The sequence below is a fragment of the Arachis hypogaea genome, chromosome 4 (genome assembly GCF_003086295.3).
Source record: "Arachis hypogaea cultivar Tifrunner chromosome 4, arahy.Tifrunner.gnm2.J5K5, whole genome shotgun sequence".
NCBI lineage: Eukaryota > Viridiplantae > Streptophyta > Magnoliopsida > Fabales > Fabaceae > Arachis > Arachis hypogaea.
In genome coordinates this window covers 42,112,221-42,131,334 of record NC_092039.1, presented here as the reverse complement: position 1 = coordinate 42,131,334, position 19,114 = coordinate 42,112,221, and positions in this window count along the sequence as shown.

Below are 19,114 nucleotides of genomic sequence, written 5' to 3'. Positions count from 1 at the left end.
GACATGGTTGCAAACAACCAGTTCATGTATACCTCTGAGAGGAATTCCGTGAATAATGGGGTCCCTCAGAAGAAGGGAGTTCTTGAAATTGATGCTCTGAATGCCATACTGGCTCAGAACAAAGTGTTGACTCAACAGGTCAACATGATCTCTCAAAATCTGAATGGATTGCAACATGCATCCAACAGTACTAGAGAGGTAGCTTCTGAAGAAGCTTATGATCCTGAGAACCCTGCCATGGCAGAGGTTAATTATCTGGGTGAACCATATGGAAATACCTATAACCCATCATGGAGAAATCATCCAAATTTCTCCTGGAAAGATCAACAAAAACCTCAACAAGGTTTTAACAATGGTGGACGCAATAGGCTGAATAATAGTAAGCCATATCCATCATCTTCTCAGCAACAGACAGAGAACTCTGAACAAAATAATTCTAATTTAGCTAATATAGTCTCTGATCTGTCAAAGGCCACCTTCAGTTTCATGAATGAAACAAGATCCTCCATTAGAAATTTGGAGGCACAAGTAGGCCAGCTGAGTAAGAAAGTTATTGAAACTCCTCCCAGTATTCTCCCAAGTAATACAGAAGAGAATCCAAAAGGAGAGTGCAAAGCCATTGACTTAGTCAACATGGCCGAAAGCACAAAGGAGGAGGAGGACGAAAATCCTAGTGAGAAAGAACTCCTGGGACGTCCTCCAAGCAAGAAGGAGCTTCCTAATAAGGATCCTGAGGAATCTGAGGCTCACACAGAGACCATAGAGATTCCACTAAATCTCCTTCTGCCATTCATGAGCTCTGACTATTATTCATCCTCTGAGGAGGATGAAGATGTGACTAGTGAGCAAGTTGCTCAATATCTAGGAGCCATCATGAAACTGAATGCCAAGCTGTTTGGTAATGAGACTTTGGAAAGTAAACCTCCCTTGCTCATTAATGAATTAGAAACTTGGATTCAGGAAACTCTACCTCAAAAGAAACAAGATCCTGGCAAGTTCTTAATACCTTGCACCATTGGCACCATGAGCTTTGAAAAAGCTCTGTGTGATCTTGGGTCAGGGATAAACCTTATGCCACTCTCTGTAATGGAGAAGCTAAGAATCATTGAGGTACAACCTGCCTTGTTCTCATTACAATTGGCAGATAAATCCATAAGACAAGCTCATGGGATAGTAGAGGACGTGCTTATAAAAGTTGAAAACTTTTACATCCCTGCTGATTTCATAGTCCTAGATACTAGGAAGAAAGATGATGAATGCATCATCCTAGGAAGACCTTTCCTAGCCACAGCAGAAGCTGTGATAGATGTCAACAGAGGAGAGCTAGTCCTTCAATTAAATGGGGAATACCTTGTGTTTCAAGCACATGGCCATCCCTCTGTGACAAAAGAGAGTAAGCATGAAGAGCTTCTCTCAGTTCAAGGTCAAGAAGAGCCCACACAGTCAAACTCTAAGTTTGGTGTTGTGAAGCAACAACCAAACTCTAAGTTTGGTGTTCAAGCCCCATATCCAAACTCTAAGTTTGGTGTTGGGACTAGACAACATTGACTTGATTGCTCTGTGGCTCCATGAGAGCCACTGTCAAGCTATTGACATTAAAGAAGCGCTTGTTGGGAGGCAACCCAATTTTATTTATCTAATTTTATTTTATTTTGTTTCTTTGTTATTTTTGTTTTTAATTAGGTACATGATCATGAGGAGTCACGAAAAAATCAAAAAAATTAAAAACAGAGTCAAAAACAGAAGAAAAAAAATTTTTCACCCTGGAGGACGCACGGGCCGGCGTTCAGCGCCCAGAAGATGCATCTGGCGGGCGTTCAACGCCAGAACAGAGCATCTTCCTGGCGCTGAACGCCCAAAACAAGCAACATCCTGGCGTTTAACGCCAGGATGCGCACGCAGAGGACAATCTGGCACTGAACGCCAGAAACAAGCTTGAAGCTGGCGTTCAACGCCAGAATCAAGCATCACATGGGCGTTTAACGCCCAGAACATGCACCAATGGGCGTCTGAACGCCAGAATGGTGCATGAAGGCAATTTACATGCCTATAGGGTGAAGGAATGGTATTTCTTTTCACCTCGGGACCTGTGGACCCCACAGGATCCCCACCTCAGGACCTGTGGACCCCACAGGATCCCCACCTACCTTTTCTTTTAATCCTATTCACACTCTCCTAATCCAAATCTCATTCTCAATGTCACCCTTCCCAAAAACCTTCACCAATCACATCAATTCCTCTTCCCCATAAACCCCACCTACCCCCATTACATTCAAATTCAATTTCCCACCCATTCCCACCCAAAATGGCCGAAACCTAACCCTCCCCCCTCCCTATAAATACCTCCCTTTTCTTCTTCATTTTCACACAACATAACCCCTTCTTCTCTACATAGCCGAACCCCCCTTCTCCCTCTCTACTCACATTTTCTTCTTCTTCTTCTTCTACTCTTCTTTTCTTTTTGCTCGAGGACGAGCAAATTTTAAGTTTGGTGTGGTAAAAAGCCTAGCTTTTTATTTTTTTCACCATCAATGGCACCCAAGACCGGAGTTTCCTCAAGAAAAAGAAAAGGGAAGGTAAAAGCTTCCACTTCCGAATCATGGGAAAAGGAGAGATTCATCTCCAAGAGCCACCAAGACCACTTCTATGATGTTGTGGCAAAGAAGAGGGTGATTCCTGAGGTCCCCTTCAAGCTCAAAAAGAATGAGTATCCGGAAATCCGACATGAGATCCAAAGAAGAGGGTGGGAAGTCATAACCAACCCCATGCAACAAGTCGGATTATTGATGGTTCAAGAGTTCTATGCTAATGCATGGATCACTAGGAACCATGATCAAAAGATGAACCCGAATCCAAAGAACTATCTCACAATGGTTCGGGGGAAATACTTAGATTTCAGTCCGGAAAATGTGAGGTTGGCGTTTCATCTACCCATGATGCAAGGTGATGAACGCCCCTACACAAGGAGGGTCAACTTCAATCAAAGGTTGGACCAAGTCCTAATGGACATTTGTGTGGAAGGCGCCCAATGGAGAGTAGACTCCAAAGGCAAACCAGTCCAACTAAGAAGACTGGACCTCAAGCCTGTAGCTAGAGGATGGCTGGAGTTCATCCAAAGATCCATCATCCCTACAAGCAACCGATCTGAAGTTACTGTGGATCGGGCAATCATGATTCATAGCATCATGATTGGAGAGGAAGTAGAGGTTCATGAAGTCATAGCCAATGAACTCTACAAAATAGCTGACAAGCCTTCATACATGGCACGGCTAGCCTTCCCCCACCTCATATGCCATCTATGTTATTCAGCTGGAGTTATCATAGATGGAGATGTCTCCATTGAAGAAGACAAGCCCATCACCAAGAAAAGGATGGAGCAAACAAGGGAAGTCCCTCACGGCCCCCAAGGAGAACATGAGGAAGTTCATCAACAAATACCTCATGGAATGCACTTTCCTCCTAACAACTATTGGGAGCAACACAGTACCTCCTTAGAAGACTTGAGCCAAAACGTGGAACAACTAAGGGTGGAACACCATGAACACGCCCTCACTCTCCAAGAAATAAGAGAAGATCAAAGAGCTATGAGAGAGGAGCAACAAAGGCAAGGAAGGGACATAGAAGAGTTGAAGAACATCATTGGTCCTTCAAGAAGAAGACGCCACTAGAGGTGGATTCATTCCTTGTTCTTTATTTTCTTTCTGTTTTTGGTTTTTAAGTGTTATGTTTATCTATGTTTTTGTGTCTCTACTTCATGATCATTAGTGTGTAACCATGCCTTAAAGCTATGAATAAAATCCATTAGTCTTTCACCTCTCTTAAAAGAAAAATGTTTTAATTCAAAAGAACAAGAAGTACATAATTTTCGAAATTATTAGTGAATTTAATTTAATTATATTGATGTGGTGGCAATAATTTTTGTTTTCTGAATGAATGCTTGAACAGTGCATATTTTTTGATCTTGTTGTTTATGAGTGTTAAAATTGTTGGCTCTTGAAAGAATGATGAACAAAGAGAAATGTTATTGATGAACTGAAAAATTCATGAATTGATTCTTGAAGCAAGAAAAAGCAGTGAAAAAGAAAAAAGAAAAAAAAAAGTGGCGGAAAAAAAAATAAAATAGAAAGAAAAAGCAAGCAGAAAAAGCCAATAGCCCTTAAAACCAAAAGGCAAGGGTAGCAAGGATCCAAGGCTTTGAGCATCAATGGATAGGAGGGCCCAAGGAAATAAAATCCAGGCCTAAGCGGCTAAATCAAGCTGTCCCTAACCATGTGCTTGTGTCATGAAGGTCCAAGTGAAAAGCTTGAGACTGAGTGGTTAAAGTCGTGATCCAAAGCAAAAGAGTGTGCTTAAGAGCTCTGGACACCACTAACTGGGGACTTTAGCAAAGCTGAGTCACAATCTGAAAAGGTTCACCCAGTTATGTGTCTGTGGCATTTGTGTATCCGGTGGTAATACTGGAAGACAAAGTGCTTAGGGCCACAGCCAAGACTCATAAAGTAGCTGTGTTCAAGAATCAACATGCCTAACTAGGAAAGTCAATAACACTATCTGAAATTCTAAGTTCCTAGAGAAGCCAATCACTCTAAACTTCAAAGGAAAAAGTGAGATGCCAAAACTGTTCAGAAGCAAAAAGCTACAAGTCCCGCTCATCTAATTAAATTAATATTCATTGATATTTTGGACTTTATAGTATATTCTCTTCTTTTTATCCTATTTGATTTTCAGTTGCTTGGGGACAAGCAACAATTTAAGTTTGGTGTTGTGATGAGCGGATAATTTATACGCTTTTTGGCATTGTTTTCATATAGTTTTTAGTAAGTTTGAGCTACTTTTAGGGATGTTTTCATTAGTTTTTATGTTAAATTCACATTTCTGGACTTTACTATGAGTTTGTGTGTTTTTTTGTGATTTCAGGTAAATTCTGACTGAAATTGAGGGATTTGAGCAAAACTCTGAAGAAGGCTAACAAAAGGACTGCTGATGCTGTTGGATTCTGACCTCCCTGCACTCGAAATAGATTTTCTGGAGCTACAGAACTCCAATTGGCGCGCTCTCAACGGCGTTGGAAAGTAGACATCCAGAGCTTTCCAGCAATATATAATAGTCCATACTTTATTCGAAGAATGACGACGTAACTTGGCGTTGAACGCCAAGTACACGCTGCTGTCTGGAGTAAAACGCCAGAAAAACGTCATGATCCGGAGTTGAACGCCCAAAACACGTCATAACCTGAAGTTTGACGCCAAGAAATGCCTCTACACGTGAATTCATCAAGCTCAGCCCAAGCACACACCAAGTGGGCCCCGGAAGTGGATTTATGCATCAATTACTTACTCATGTAAACCCTAGAAGCTAGTCTAGTATATATAGGACATTTATCTATTGTATTAGACATCTTTTGACCACTTTAAGTCTTTCATTATTCGGTCACTTGATCATGGAGAGGGCTGGCCATTCGGCCATGCCTGAACCTTTTGCTTATGTATTTTCAACGGTGGAGTTTCTGCACACCATAGATTAAGGGTGTGGAGCTCTGCTGTACCTCAAGTATTAATGAAATTCTATCTTCTTTTATTCAATTCTCTTTTATTCTTATTCCAAGATATTCATTCGTACCCAAGAACATGATGATTGTGATGAGTCAGATTACCCTCATTATCATTCTCAATTATGAACGCGAGTGATTGACAACCACTTACGTTCTACATGCAACAGAGCTTGAATGCGTATCTCTTAGATTCCCCAACAGAATCTTCGTGGTATAAGTTAGATAGTTGGCGGCATTCATCTGGATCCGGAAAGTCCAACCTTGTCTGTGGTGTTCCGAGTAGGATCCTGGGAGTCCGGAAAGTCCAACCTTGTCTGTGGTGTTCCGAGTAGGATTCCGATCATGAATGACCGTGACGTGCTTCAAACTTTAACCTGCTGGGCGTTGGTGACAGACGCAAAAGAGGGATTCTATTCCAGTAGGAGCGGGAACCAACCGGTGATTAGCCGTACTGTGACAGAGTGCGTTAGCATAGTTTTCACTGCGAGGATGGGATGTAGCCATCAGCCATGGGTGATGCCTCCAGACTGGTTAGCTGTGCGAGTGACAGCCGCACAGGTTATTTCCCCGTGAGGAATGAAAGTAGCCACAGTTGATGGTGAACCCCTATACAAAGCTTGCCATGGAAAGGAGTAAGAAGGATTGAATAGAAGCAGTAGGAGAGCAGGCGTCCAAGAGCTCTACAGCATCTCCATCCGCTTATCTGAAATTCCTACCAATGAATCTGCATAAGTGTTCTATCCCTTTTATTATTCCTATCCTCAAACCCATAAATAATGTTTAATTTGCCTGACTGAGATTTACAAGGTGACCATAGCTTGCTTCATACCAACAATCTCTGTGGATTCGACCCTTACTCACGTAAGGTTATTACTTGGACGACCCAGTACACTTGCTGGTTAGTTGAACGAGATTGTGAAGAAAATAAACAATGCCCTCAGAGTATACATCTTTTATAAATCCAATTACAAGAAAAAAGGGAATCACAATTTCGTCCACCAGTGATCCACCAACACACAGCTTGCCATAGGAGGAACCTTGCGTGCGTGAAGAAGAAGACAGGAGGAAAGCAAAGATTCAGAAGATAAAGCATCTCCAAAACTCCAATATATTCTCCATTAATGCATAACAAGTATTATTTAATTCATGCTCTCTTGTTCATTTGCAAGTCAACTGATAATTATAATTGATATCCTGACTAAGAATTACAAGATAACCATAGCTTGCTTCAAGCCAACAATCTCCGTGGGATCGACCCTTACTCACGTAAGGTATTGCTTGGACGACCCAGTGCACTTGCTGGTTGGTGGTACGAGTTGTGAAAAGTGTGATTTACAATTTCGTGCACCAAGTTTTTGGCGCCATTTCCGAGGATTGTTTGAGTTTGAACAACTGACGGTTTATCTTGTTACTTAGATTAGGAAAAAATTGTCTTTTTGGTTTAGAGTCACTAGGATTGCATCTTTTATTATTCCTTTTTAAAAAAAATCTTTCAAAAATATTATTTTTCTTTATTAGTTTTTAATTTTTCTTAGAGTCTTTTGTTTGAGTTTAGTTTCATATCTTAAGTTTGGTGTCAATTGCATGTTTTTGTTTTCCTTTAAAAATACCTTTTTAAAACACGTTAAATGTATATCTCAGTTGGTTAGAGCATTGTGCTTGTGTTCTTGGTAATTGGGTATCTTCCTTTTAAAACTTTCAAAAATAATTTTTCTTTGATTAGATCTTGTGCCAAACTTTAAGTTTGGTGTTCTTTCTTTTGTTCTTGTTGTTCTTGTGAGTCTTCAAGGTGTTCTTGAGTCTTCTTTGTGTTTTGATCTTAAAATTTTTAAGTTTGGTGTGCATTGGTGTTTTCCCTCCAAAATTTTCGAGAACAAGGAGCATTAGATCTAAAAATTTTAAGTCTTATGTCTTTTGTGTGTTTTTCTCTTTCATCATAAAATTCAAAAATCAAAAAAATATCTTTTCTAACTATTATTAAGCAAATATTTCGAAATTTTTCATAAAAATTCATATTTCAATTTCAAAATTTTATCTTATCATATCTTAGTTGTCAAATTTTAAAAAAAATCATATCTTTTTCAAAACTTCCTAACCACTTTTTCTCTCACTTCATTCTTTGAAAATCCTCACCCATTTTTCATTTTATTTTATTTTATTTTTATTTTTATTTTTTTTAATATCTGTTTTCCAAAAAAATAAAATATTTTAATACTATTTGAATCTCCAATTCACAACATCTCCCTTTCTCCATCATGGACCTAAGTAGAAATGAACAGTTTAGAAGGACTTTGGGGAATACCACAGACAAGGTTTAGACTTTCCGGATTCTCATGAATGCCGCCATCTATCTAGCTTATACCACGAAGATTCTGTTGGGGAATCTAAGAGATATTCATTCAGTCTGATGTAGAACGGAGGTGGTTGTCAGGCACACGTTCATGGATTGAGGAAGGTGATGAGTGTCACGGATCATCACCTTCTTCACGATTAAGCGCGAATAAACATCTTAGATAAGAACAAGCGTGTTTGAATGGAAAACAAAGGAATTGTATTAAATCATCGAGACGCTGCAGAGCTCCTCACCCCCAACAATGGAGTTTAGAGACTCATGCCGTCACAAAGTATATAATTCAGATCTGAAAATGTCATGAGGTACAAGAAATGTCTGTAAAAGTTGTTTAAATAGTAAACTAGTAACCTAGGTTTACAGAAAATGAATAAACTAAGATAATTGGTGCAGAAATCCACTTCTGGGGCCCACTTGGTGTGTGCTGGGGCTGAGACTAAAGCTTTCCACGTGTAGAGGCCTTTCTTGGCGTCAAACTTCAGGTTATGACGTGTTTTGGGCGTTCAACTCCGGATAATGACGTTTTTCTGGCGTTTAACTCCAGACAGCAGCATGAACTTGGCGTTTAACGCCAAGTTACGTCGTCTATCCTTGCGCAAAGTATGGACTATTATATATTGCTGGAAAGCCCTGGATGTCTACTTTCCAACGCCGTTGAGAGCGCGCCAATTGGACTCCTGTAGCTCCAGAAAATCCATTTCGAGTGCAGGGAGGTCAGGATCCAACAGCATCAGCAGTCCTTTTTCAGCCTAAGTTAGATTTTTGCTCAGCTCCCTCAATTTCAGCCAAAATATACCTGAAATCACAGAAAAACACACAAACTCATAGTAAAGTCCAGAAATATGATTTTTGCCTAAAAACTAATATTATTTTACTAAAAACTAACCGAAACATGCTAAAATCTACCTGAAATTACCCCCAAAAAGCGTATAAAATATCCGCTCATCACAACACCAAACTCAAACTGTTGCTTGTCCTCAAGCAACTAGATGAATAAAATAGGATCTACAGAAATAAAGAAGTAATAATATTCTCGAGTTTTAAATGAGGCTCAGATTCTTATTAGATGAGCAGGGCTTATAGCTTTTTGTCTCTGAACAGTTTTGGCATCTCCCTGTATCTTTAAATTTTCAGAATGATTGGCATCCTTAGGAACTCAGAATTCAGATAGTATTATTGACTCTCCTAGTGTAGTATGTTGATTCTTGAACACAGTTATTTTTATGAGTCTTGGCTGTGGCCCTAAGCACTTTGTCTTCCAGTATTACCACCGGATACATAAATGCCACAGACACATAACTGGGTGAACCTTTTCAGATTATGACTCAGCTTTGCTAGAGTCCCCAGTCAGTGGTGTCCAGAGCTCTTAAGCACACTCTTTTGCTTTGGATCATGACTTTAACCACTCAGTCTCAAGCTTTTCACTTGGACCTTCATGACACAAGCACATGGTTAGGGACAGCTTGGTTTTAGCCGCTTAGGCCTGGATTTTTATTTCCTTGGGCCCTCCTATCCATTGATGCTCAAAGCCTTGGATCCTTTTTATTCTTGGCTAGTGCCCATGGCTTGTGAATATTGTGTTTTTTTTTTTTGACTGCTTTTTCTTGCTTCAAGAATCAATTTCATGATCTTTCAGATCATCAACAATATTTTTCGTGTTCCTCATTCTTTCAGGAGCCAATATTCATCAAATTCAAAGTACATATTATGCACTGTTCAAGCATTTATTCAGAGAACAAAAAGTATTGCCACCACATATAATTAATTATAAATTTTATTATTAAGAACTCGAAAAATATAAATTACTTCTGTATTCTAAAAGAAAATCTACTACTTTATTCATGCCTAATGATGATGAGAAAAATAAATTATAGCTTAATTGGAAATAAAATCAAAATAGACCTCCTAATTACTACTAAATATCTTCTAAGGTCAACTTCTAAAAGGAATAATTATCACTAAGTTAAAACAGAAAAATTGGAACTCAGCAACCTGTTGTTTTGAGGAGTGGATGCTCCTCAAATTCTTTGGGGTGTGGTTCAAGGATTAATTTTTGGCGCTTCAGCTCCCTTAGATCATGCCCTTGCTCCTCCTGTTCCTTGAGCAGTTTGCAAATCATGCTACCTTGATTATTCTGTTCTTCCTTTATTTGATCCATAGCTTCTTGCAATCTGGAAATAGAAGCCTCAAGCTGTTCCCAATATTCGAATTGGGGCAGTTCTGGGAGGGCTTCTTGTGCTCTCCTTCTGGCAGAATCCTCTTGTTGCTGTTGCCTGACCATTGATGTTCCAGTAATGGGCTTTTCAATTAGGATATATTCAGTTATTCCCATCTTTACTCCAGCATCTTTGCAAAGCATAGAAACTAGGCTTGGATAAGCCAATTTAGCGTCCTTAGAATTCCTGTTTGCTATTTTATATAGCTCACAGGAGATCAGCTGATGGACTTCCACTTCTTTTCCCAACATGATGCAGTGAATCATGACAGCTCTTTTGATGGTAACTTCAGAATGGTTGCTGGTGGGCAATATGGAACGACAAATAAAATCCAGCCAGCCTCTGGCTACTGGTTTTAGATCTTCTCTTTTGAGTTGAACTGGGATGCCAGTTGTACTGGTAGTCCACTTGGCTCCAGGGATGCATATATCCTCCAGAACCTTGTCCAACCCTTTATTGACCCTCATCATTCTCCTATTGAAGGAGTCTGGATCATCTTTCAGTTGAGGAATCTTGAATATCTCCCTGATCTTGTCAGAATTGGTATGAATGATCTTTCCTCTGACTAAGGTCTTATGGTCAAAGAGAGCAGCTCCAATGATTCTTTGCCTTTCTGTCTGCCATAGATTAGCATAGAATTCCTGAACCATATTCTTCCCCACTTTCATTTCAGGATTGGCCAGAATTTCCCAATTCCTGTTTCGAATTTGCTCTTGGATCTCCGGATATTCATCTTCTTTCAGATCAAATCTGATTTCCGGGATCACTGATCTGTGACTCATTATCTTGTAGTAATGGTCTGAATGTTCTTTAGTTAAGAACTTCCCTTGATTCCAAAGTGGCTTTGGAGCGCTTTCTTTCTTCCCTCTTGGGGTGGTTTGCTTTCCTTTAGGGGCCATGATCTTAAGTGAGTATATTTTTGTGATCATGGATAAGCACACCAAACTTAGAGTTTTGCTTGTCCTCAAGCAAAGGAGAAGAAAGAAGAGGGATAGAAGGAGAGCAAGTGTTGGATAAAGAGGATGAGGAGGAGGCCGAATATAATATAAAGGGATGGGGGGTGGGAAATTTTCAAAAAATAAGATAGAGATAAGATAAAAGATATGATTTTAAAAATTATGATCAGAAAAAGATATAATTTTAAAAAGATATAATTTTAAAAAGGAAAAGATATGAATCATAATTTAGAAGATAATTTTGAAATTTAATTTTGAAGAGGATTTTCTTAAAGGAATTATTGATGTGTTGGAAACAAATTTGAAAAGATGATGGCTTGAATTGGAAAGCCATTTGGCTTTATGGATTAAGATATATTTAATATTTTTGAAAAAGGGATTTTAGAAATTAGGATAAAAACTTTTGGAATTGAAAGTGATAATTTAAAATATGTTTATGCAAGAAATCATGAATTGAAACATAAAAATTTTGAAAAAATGCAAAGAAAAACGAAATTGTACCTCCTCCCACCATCCTGGCGTTAAACGCCCACATGGTGCATGGTTTGGGCATTTAACGCCCACATGTTGCTTCTCCTGGGCGTTCAACGCCCATGTGATGCTTCTTTCTGGCGTTGAACGCCAGGAAGTCCTTCTTTACTGGGCGTTTTTCTAAACGCCCAGAATGCTGGCAGATTGGCGTTAAACGCCCAGAAGGTGCATCTTTCTGGCGTTTAACGCCCAGAAGATGCTCCTTTCTGGCGTTTAACGCCCAGAAGGCTACCCTTACTGGCGTTAAACGCCCAGTGGGTGCTTCTTTTGGGCGTTTAACGCCCATATGTTTCTTACTGGCTTTTTCATGCCAGTGAGCTTCCAAATTTCTCTGTAACTCTTGGGACTTCAGTAAATTTGCTATTTCACCTTTGAAGATACTTAGACCTAAACCTGTAAAGAAAGAAAATTTATTTAATTAGTAATTAAACTTTGTACATGGCTGGGTTGCCTCCCAGCAAGCGCTTCTTTAATGTCATTAGCTGGACTATCACTGATCTTCAATTAAGTCTCAGTCTTGAGCATTCTTGCTCGAGATTACCTTCAAGATAGTGTTTAACTCTTTGTCCATTAACAATGAACTTTTTGTTAGAGTCACTATCCTGAAGTTCTATGTATCCATATGGTGATACGCTTGTGATTACATATGGACCTCTCCACCGGGATTTTAATTTCCCAGGGAATAATTTGAGCCTTGAATTAAATAGCAGAACTTTCTGTCCTGGCTCAAAGACTCTGGATGACAATTTCTTATCATGCCATCTTTTTGCTTTCTCTTTGTAAATTTTTGCATTTTCGAAAGCATTGAGTCTAAATTCCTCTAGCTCATTTAACTGGAGCAATCGTTTTTCTCCAGCTAACTTGGCATCAAGGTTCAGGAATCTGGTTGCCCAGTAGGCCTTGTGTTCCAGTTCCACTGGCAAGTGACATGCCTTTCCATACACCAGCTGGTATGGAGAGGTCCCTATAGGGGTCTTAAATGCTGTTCTGTATGCCCATAGAGCATCATCCAAGCTTCTCGCCCAATCCTTTCTACGGTTAATTACAGTCCGTTCCAGGATTCTTTTAAGTTCTCTATTTGAGACTTCAGCCTGTCCATTAGTTTGTGGGTGATATGGAGTAGCCACCCTGTGGTTGACTCCATAACGTACTAAAGCAGAGTAGAGTTGTTTATTACAGAAATGAGTACCCCCATCACTGATTAACACTCTAGGGATACAAAATCTACTGAAGATATGTTTCTGGAGGAATTTTAACACTGTTTTAGTGTCATTAGTGGGTGTTGCAATAGCCTCCACCCATTTGGATACGTAATCCACTGCCACCAGAATATAGGTGTTTGAGTATGATGGTGGGAAAGGTCCCATGAAGTCAATGCCCCATACATCAAACAACTCAATCTCCAAGATTCCTTGTTGAGGCATGGCATAACTGTGAGGCAGGTTGCCTGATCTTTGGCAACTATCACAGTTAAGCACAAATGCTCGGGAGTCTTTATAGAGAGTAGGCCAGTAGAAGCCACTTTGGAGGACTCTTGTGGCTGTTCGTTCACTTCCAAAATGTCCTCCATACTGTGATCCATGGCAATGCCAAAGGATCTGCTGTGCTTCTTCTTTAGGCACACATCTACGGATTACTCCGTCTGCACATCTCTTAAAGAGATATGGTTCATCCCAAAGATAGTACTTTGCATCTGTGATTAATTTCTTTGATTGCATCTTACTGTACTCTTTGGGTATGAATCTTACTGCCTTGTAGTTTGCAATGTCTGCAAACCATGGCACTTCCTAGATGGCTAGTAGTTGCTCATCCGGAAAGGTTTCAGAAATTTCAGTGAGAGGGAGGGACGCCCCTTCCACTGGTTCTATTCGGGACAGGTGATCTGCTACTTGATTCTCTGTCCCTTTTCTGTCTCTTATTTCTATATCAAACTCTTGCAGAAGCAACACCCATCTGATGAGTCTGGGTTTTGAATCCTGCTTTGTGAGTAGATATTTAAGAGCAGCATGATCAGTGTACACAATCACTTTTGATCCTACTAAGTAGGATCTGAATTTGTCAATGGCGTAAACCACTGCAAGTAGCTCTTTTTCTGTGGTTGTGTAATTCTTCTGTGCATCATTTAGCACACGGCTGGCATAGTAAATGACATGCAGAAGCTTGTCATGCCTTTGTCCCAACACTGCACCAATGGCATGATCACTGGCATCACACATTAGTTCAAATGGTAATGTCCAGTCTGGTGCAGAGATGATTGGTGCTGTAACCAATTTAGCTTTCAGAGTCTCAAATGCCTGCAGACACTCTTTATCAAAGATAAATGGTGTGTCTGCAGCTAGCAGGTTGCTCAGAGGTTTGGCGATTTTTGAAAAATCCTTTATAAACCTCCTATAGAACCCTGCATGTCCCAGAAAGCTTCTGATTGCCTTAACATTAGCAGGTGGTGGTAATTTTTCAATTACTTCTACCTTAGCTTGGTCCACTTCTATCCCCTTGTTCGAAATTTTGTGCCCAAGGACAATTCCTTCAGTCACCATAAAGTGACATTTTTCCCAGTTTAAAACTAGGTTAGTCTCTTGGCATCTTTTCAGAACAAGTGCTAAATGGTTAAGGCAGGAGCTGAATGAGTCTCCAAATACTGAAAAGTCATCCATGAAGACTTCCAGAAATTTTTCCACCATATCAGAGAAAATTGAGAGCATGCACCTCTGAAAGGTTGCAGGTGCATTGCACAGCCCAAATGGCATCCTTCTGTATGCAAATACTCCAGATGGGCATGTGAATGCTGTTTTCTCTTGATCCTGGGATCTACTGCAATTTGATTATAACCTGAATATCCATCTAGGAAGCAGTAGTATTCATGACCTGCTAGTCTTTCTCGCATCTGGTCTATGAATGGTAAAGGGAAATGATCCTTTCTGGTGGCTGTATTGAGCCTTCTGTAATCAATGCACATACGCCACCCTGTAACTGTCCTTGTAGGAACCAGTTCATTTTTTTCATTATGAACCACTATCATGCCACCCTTCTTAGGGACAACTTGGACAGGGCTCACCAGGGGCTGTCAGAAATAGGATAAATAATCCCCGCCTCTAGTAATTTAGTGATCTCTTTTTGCACCACTTCTTTCATAGCTGGATTCAACCGCCGTTGTGGTTGAACCACTGGCTTGGCGTCATCTTCCAACAAGATTTTGTGCATGCACCTGGCTGGGCTAATGCCCTTAAGATCACTAATGGACCACCCAAGAGCTGTCTTGTGCGTCCTTAGCACTTGAATTAGTGCTTCCTCTTCCTGTGGCTCTAAGGTAGAGCTTATAATTACAGGAAAGGTTTCACCTTCTCCCAGAAATGCATATTTCAGGGATGGTGGTAATGGTTTGAGCTCAGGTTTTGGAGGTTTCTCCTCTTCTTGAGGGATTTTCAGAGGTTCTATTATCTTCTCTGATTCCTCCAAATCAGGCTGAACATCTTTAAAGATGTCCTCCAGCTCTGATTCGAGACTCTCAGCCATATTGACCTCTCTTACCAGAGAGTCAATAACATCAACACTCATGCAGTCATTTGGAGTGTCTGGATGTTGCATGGCTTTAACAACATTCAACTTGAACTCCTCCTCATTGACTCTCAAGGTCACTTCCCCTTTTTGGACATCAATGAGGGTTCGGCCAGTTGCTAGGAAAGGTCTTCCTAGAATGAGAGTTGCACTCTTGTGCTCCTCCATTTCCAGCACCACAAAGTCAGTAGGAAAGGCAAATGGCCCAACCTTGACAATCATGTCTTCAATCACGCCTGATGGGTATTTAATGGAGCCATCAGCAAGTTGAAGACATATCCTGGTTGGTTTAATTTCTTCAGTTAAACCAAGCTTTCTGATAGTAGATGCAGGTATTAGATTGATACTTGCCCCAAGATCACATAAAGCTTGCTTGGTACAAACACCTTCTAATGTGCATGGTATCATTAAGCTTCTCAGGTAAGCTTTTCAGAATGACTGCACTGCATTCTTCGGTGAGGTAAACTTTTTCAGTTTCCCTCCAATCCTTCTTATGGCTTAAGATCTCTTTCATGAACTTAGCATAAGAAGGTATTTGCTCAAGTGCTTCTGCAAACGGAATCTTTATTTCAAGAGTCCTGAGATAGTCTGCAAAGCGGGCAAATTGCTTATCCTGTTCCGCTTGGCGGAGTTTTTGAGGATAAGGCATTTTGGCTTTGTATTCCTCAACCTTAGTTACTGCAGGTTTATTACCTACAGAAGTGGGTTGGGAGCCTTTTTAGAAGGGTTGTTATCAGCACTTGTATGTGACTGATCACCCACTGGCATTTGAATGCCAGGTGTGGAAGCTGGAGTGGCGTTAAACGCCACCTCCTTGTTTGTTACTGGCGTTTGAACGCCAGAACCATGTTCCTTTTGGGCGTTCAACGCCAGATCCATGCTTGTTTCTGGCGTTGAACGCCAGGAATGAGCATGGTCTGGGCGTTCAGCGCCAGCTTTATCCCTTTCTGGGCTCTGCCTGTCCTCAGAGGGATTTTGAGTAGCCATTTGTTCATTTCCTATCTTCTTGCTGCTTTGAAGTGAGGTATTTAATGTTCTCCCACTTCTTAATTGAACTGCTTGGCATTCATCTGCTATTTGTTTTGACAGTTGCTTTTCTGCTGTTTTAATTGCACTTCCATGTTCCTGTTAGCCATTCTTGTTTCCTGTAACATTTCCTTGAATTCGGCTAGCTGCTGAGTTAGAAAGTCTAATTGCTGATTAAATTCATTAGCCTGATCCACCGGACTGAGTTCTGCAGTTACTGTTTTAGCTTCTTCTTTCATGGAAGATTCACTGTTTAGATACAGATGCTGATTTCTGGCAACTGTATCAATAAGCTCTTGAGCTTCTTCAATTGTTTTTCTCATATGTATAGATCCACCAGCTGAGTGGTCTAGAGAAATCTGAGCTTTTTCTGTAAGCCCATAGTAGAAGATGTCTAATTGTACCCATTTTGAAAACATTTCAGAGGGGCATTTTCTTAGCATCTCCCTGTATCTTTCCCAGGCATCATAAAGGGATTCATTATCTCCTTGTTTGAAGCCTTGGATGCTTAGCCTTAGCTGTGTCATCCGTTTGGGAGGGAAATAGTGATTCAGGAATTTTTCTGACAGCTGTTTCCATGTTTTTATGCTGTTTTTAGGCTGGTTATTTAACCACCTCTTAGCTTGATCTTTTACAGCAAATGGAAACAGTAGTAATCTGTAGACATCGTGATCCACTTCCTTATCATGTACTGTATCAGCAATTTGTAGAAATTGTGCCAGAAACTCTGTAGGTTCTTCATGTGGAAGACCAGAATACTGGCAGTTTTGCTGCACCATGATAATGAGCTGAGGATTCAGCTCAAAGCTACTAACTCCAATGGAGGGTATACAGATACTACTCCCATATGAAGCAGTAGTGGGGTTAGCGTATGACCCCAGAGTCCTCTTGCACTGTCCATTCATACTTACTTCCATAATGGAATACAAGTTGAGAATTTATATGTTGAGAATTATTTATTTTATAGTAATGGAATAAATAAAAATGGAATAAATAAAAAGAAGTTAAAAATATTTTTTTTTTCAGAAATATTTTTTCGAAAAAAAATGAAATTAAAATCTAAAAATTAAAAAGAATTTCGAAAAAGTAGTTGGAAAATATAAAATTTTTGAATTTTGAATTTTATGATGAAAGAGAAAAACACGCAAAAGACACAAGACTTAAAATTTTTAGATCTAATGCTCCTTATTTTCGAAAATTTTTGGAGGGAAAACACCAAGGAACACCAAACTTAAAAATTTTAAGATCAAGACACAAGAAAAACTCAAGAACAAAAGAAAGAACACCAAACTTAAAATTTTTAGAAAACTTTAAGAAAATTTTCGAAAATTATAAGAAAGATTAACAAGAAAACACCAAACTTAAAGTTTGGCACAAGATTCAATCCAAGAAAAAATTATTTTTGAAAAAGGTTCCAAAGGGTATAACCAATTATCAAGAACAACTTAAAGATCAAGGAAGAACCAAGAACACTAACACGAAATTTTCAAAGAACATATAAAACATGCAATTAACACCAAACTTAGAATAAGACACTAAACTCACGAAAAAAATTAACACTTAATTAAGAAAAATAATATTTTTGAAAAGAAATTTTTTGAAAATAAACTATCCTATCAGAATTTGATGACTCTATAACAACAAAAAGGAACTATTCCTAATCTAAGAAATAAAATAAGCCTTCAATTGTCCAAACTCAATAATCCCTGGCAACGGCGCCAAAAACTTGGTGGACGAAATTGTGATCCGTAATTAGAGTCTCCTTGGCATGTGCCAAAGAGAACTAATTTAACTAACTGATTACTTTCCTTTCACAACTCCGTTCAACTAACCAGCAAGTGTACTGGGTCGTCCAAGTAATACCTTACGTGAGTAAGGGTCGAATCCACAGAGATTATTGGTTTGAAGCAATCAATATTTATTTTATTAGTCTTAGTCAGGATGTCAATAGGATTATTTGGATTAAAAGTGAAATTACTAGATTTGATTATAAAAATAAAAGAGGGAACAATGTTACTTTGTTTTGCAGTACTGGAGAATATGTTGGAGTTTTGGAGATGCTTTGTCCTCTGACTTCAACTCTTCCTTGAAATCCTCTTCTCACACGCAGGTTCCTTCCATGGCAAGCTCTATGTAGGGTGTCACCGTTGTCAGTGGCTACTTCCCATCCTCTCAGTGAAAACGTTCCTATGCTCTGTCACAGCACGGCTAATCATCTGTCGGTTCTCAATCAGGTTGGAATAGAATCCATTGATTCTTTTGCATCTGTCACTAACGCCCAGCCCTCAGGAGTTTGAAGCACGTCACAATCATTCAATCCCGGAATCCTACTCGGAATACCACAGACAAGGTTTAGACTTTCCGGATTCTCATGAATGCCGCCATCTATCTAGCTTATACCACGAAGATTCTGTTGGGGAATCTAAGAGATATTCATTCAGTCTGATGTAGAACGGAGGTGGTTGTCAGGCACACGTTCATGGATTGAGGAAGGTGATGAGTGTCACGGATCATCACCTTCTTCACGATTAAGCGCGAATAAACATCTTAGATAAGAACAAGCGTGTTTGAATGGAAAACAAAGGAATTGTATTAAATCATCGAGACGCTGCAGAGCTCCTCACCCCCAACAATGGAGTTTAGAGACTCATGCCGTCACAAAGTATATAATTCAGATCTGAAAATGTCATGAGGTACAAGAAATGTCTGTAAAAGTTGTTTAAATAGTAAACTAGTAACCTAGGTTTACAGAAAATGAATAAACTAAGATAATTGGTGCAGAAATCCACTTCTGGGGCCCACTTGGTGTGTGCTGGGGCTGAGACTAAAGCTTTCCACGTGTAGAGGCCTTTCTTGGCGTCAAACTTCAGGTTATGACGTGTTTTGGGCGTTCAACTCCGGATAATGACGTTTTTCTGGCGTTTAACTC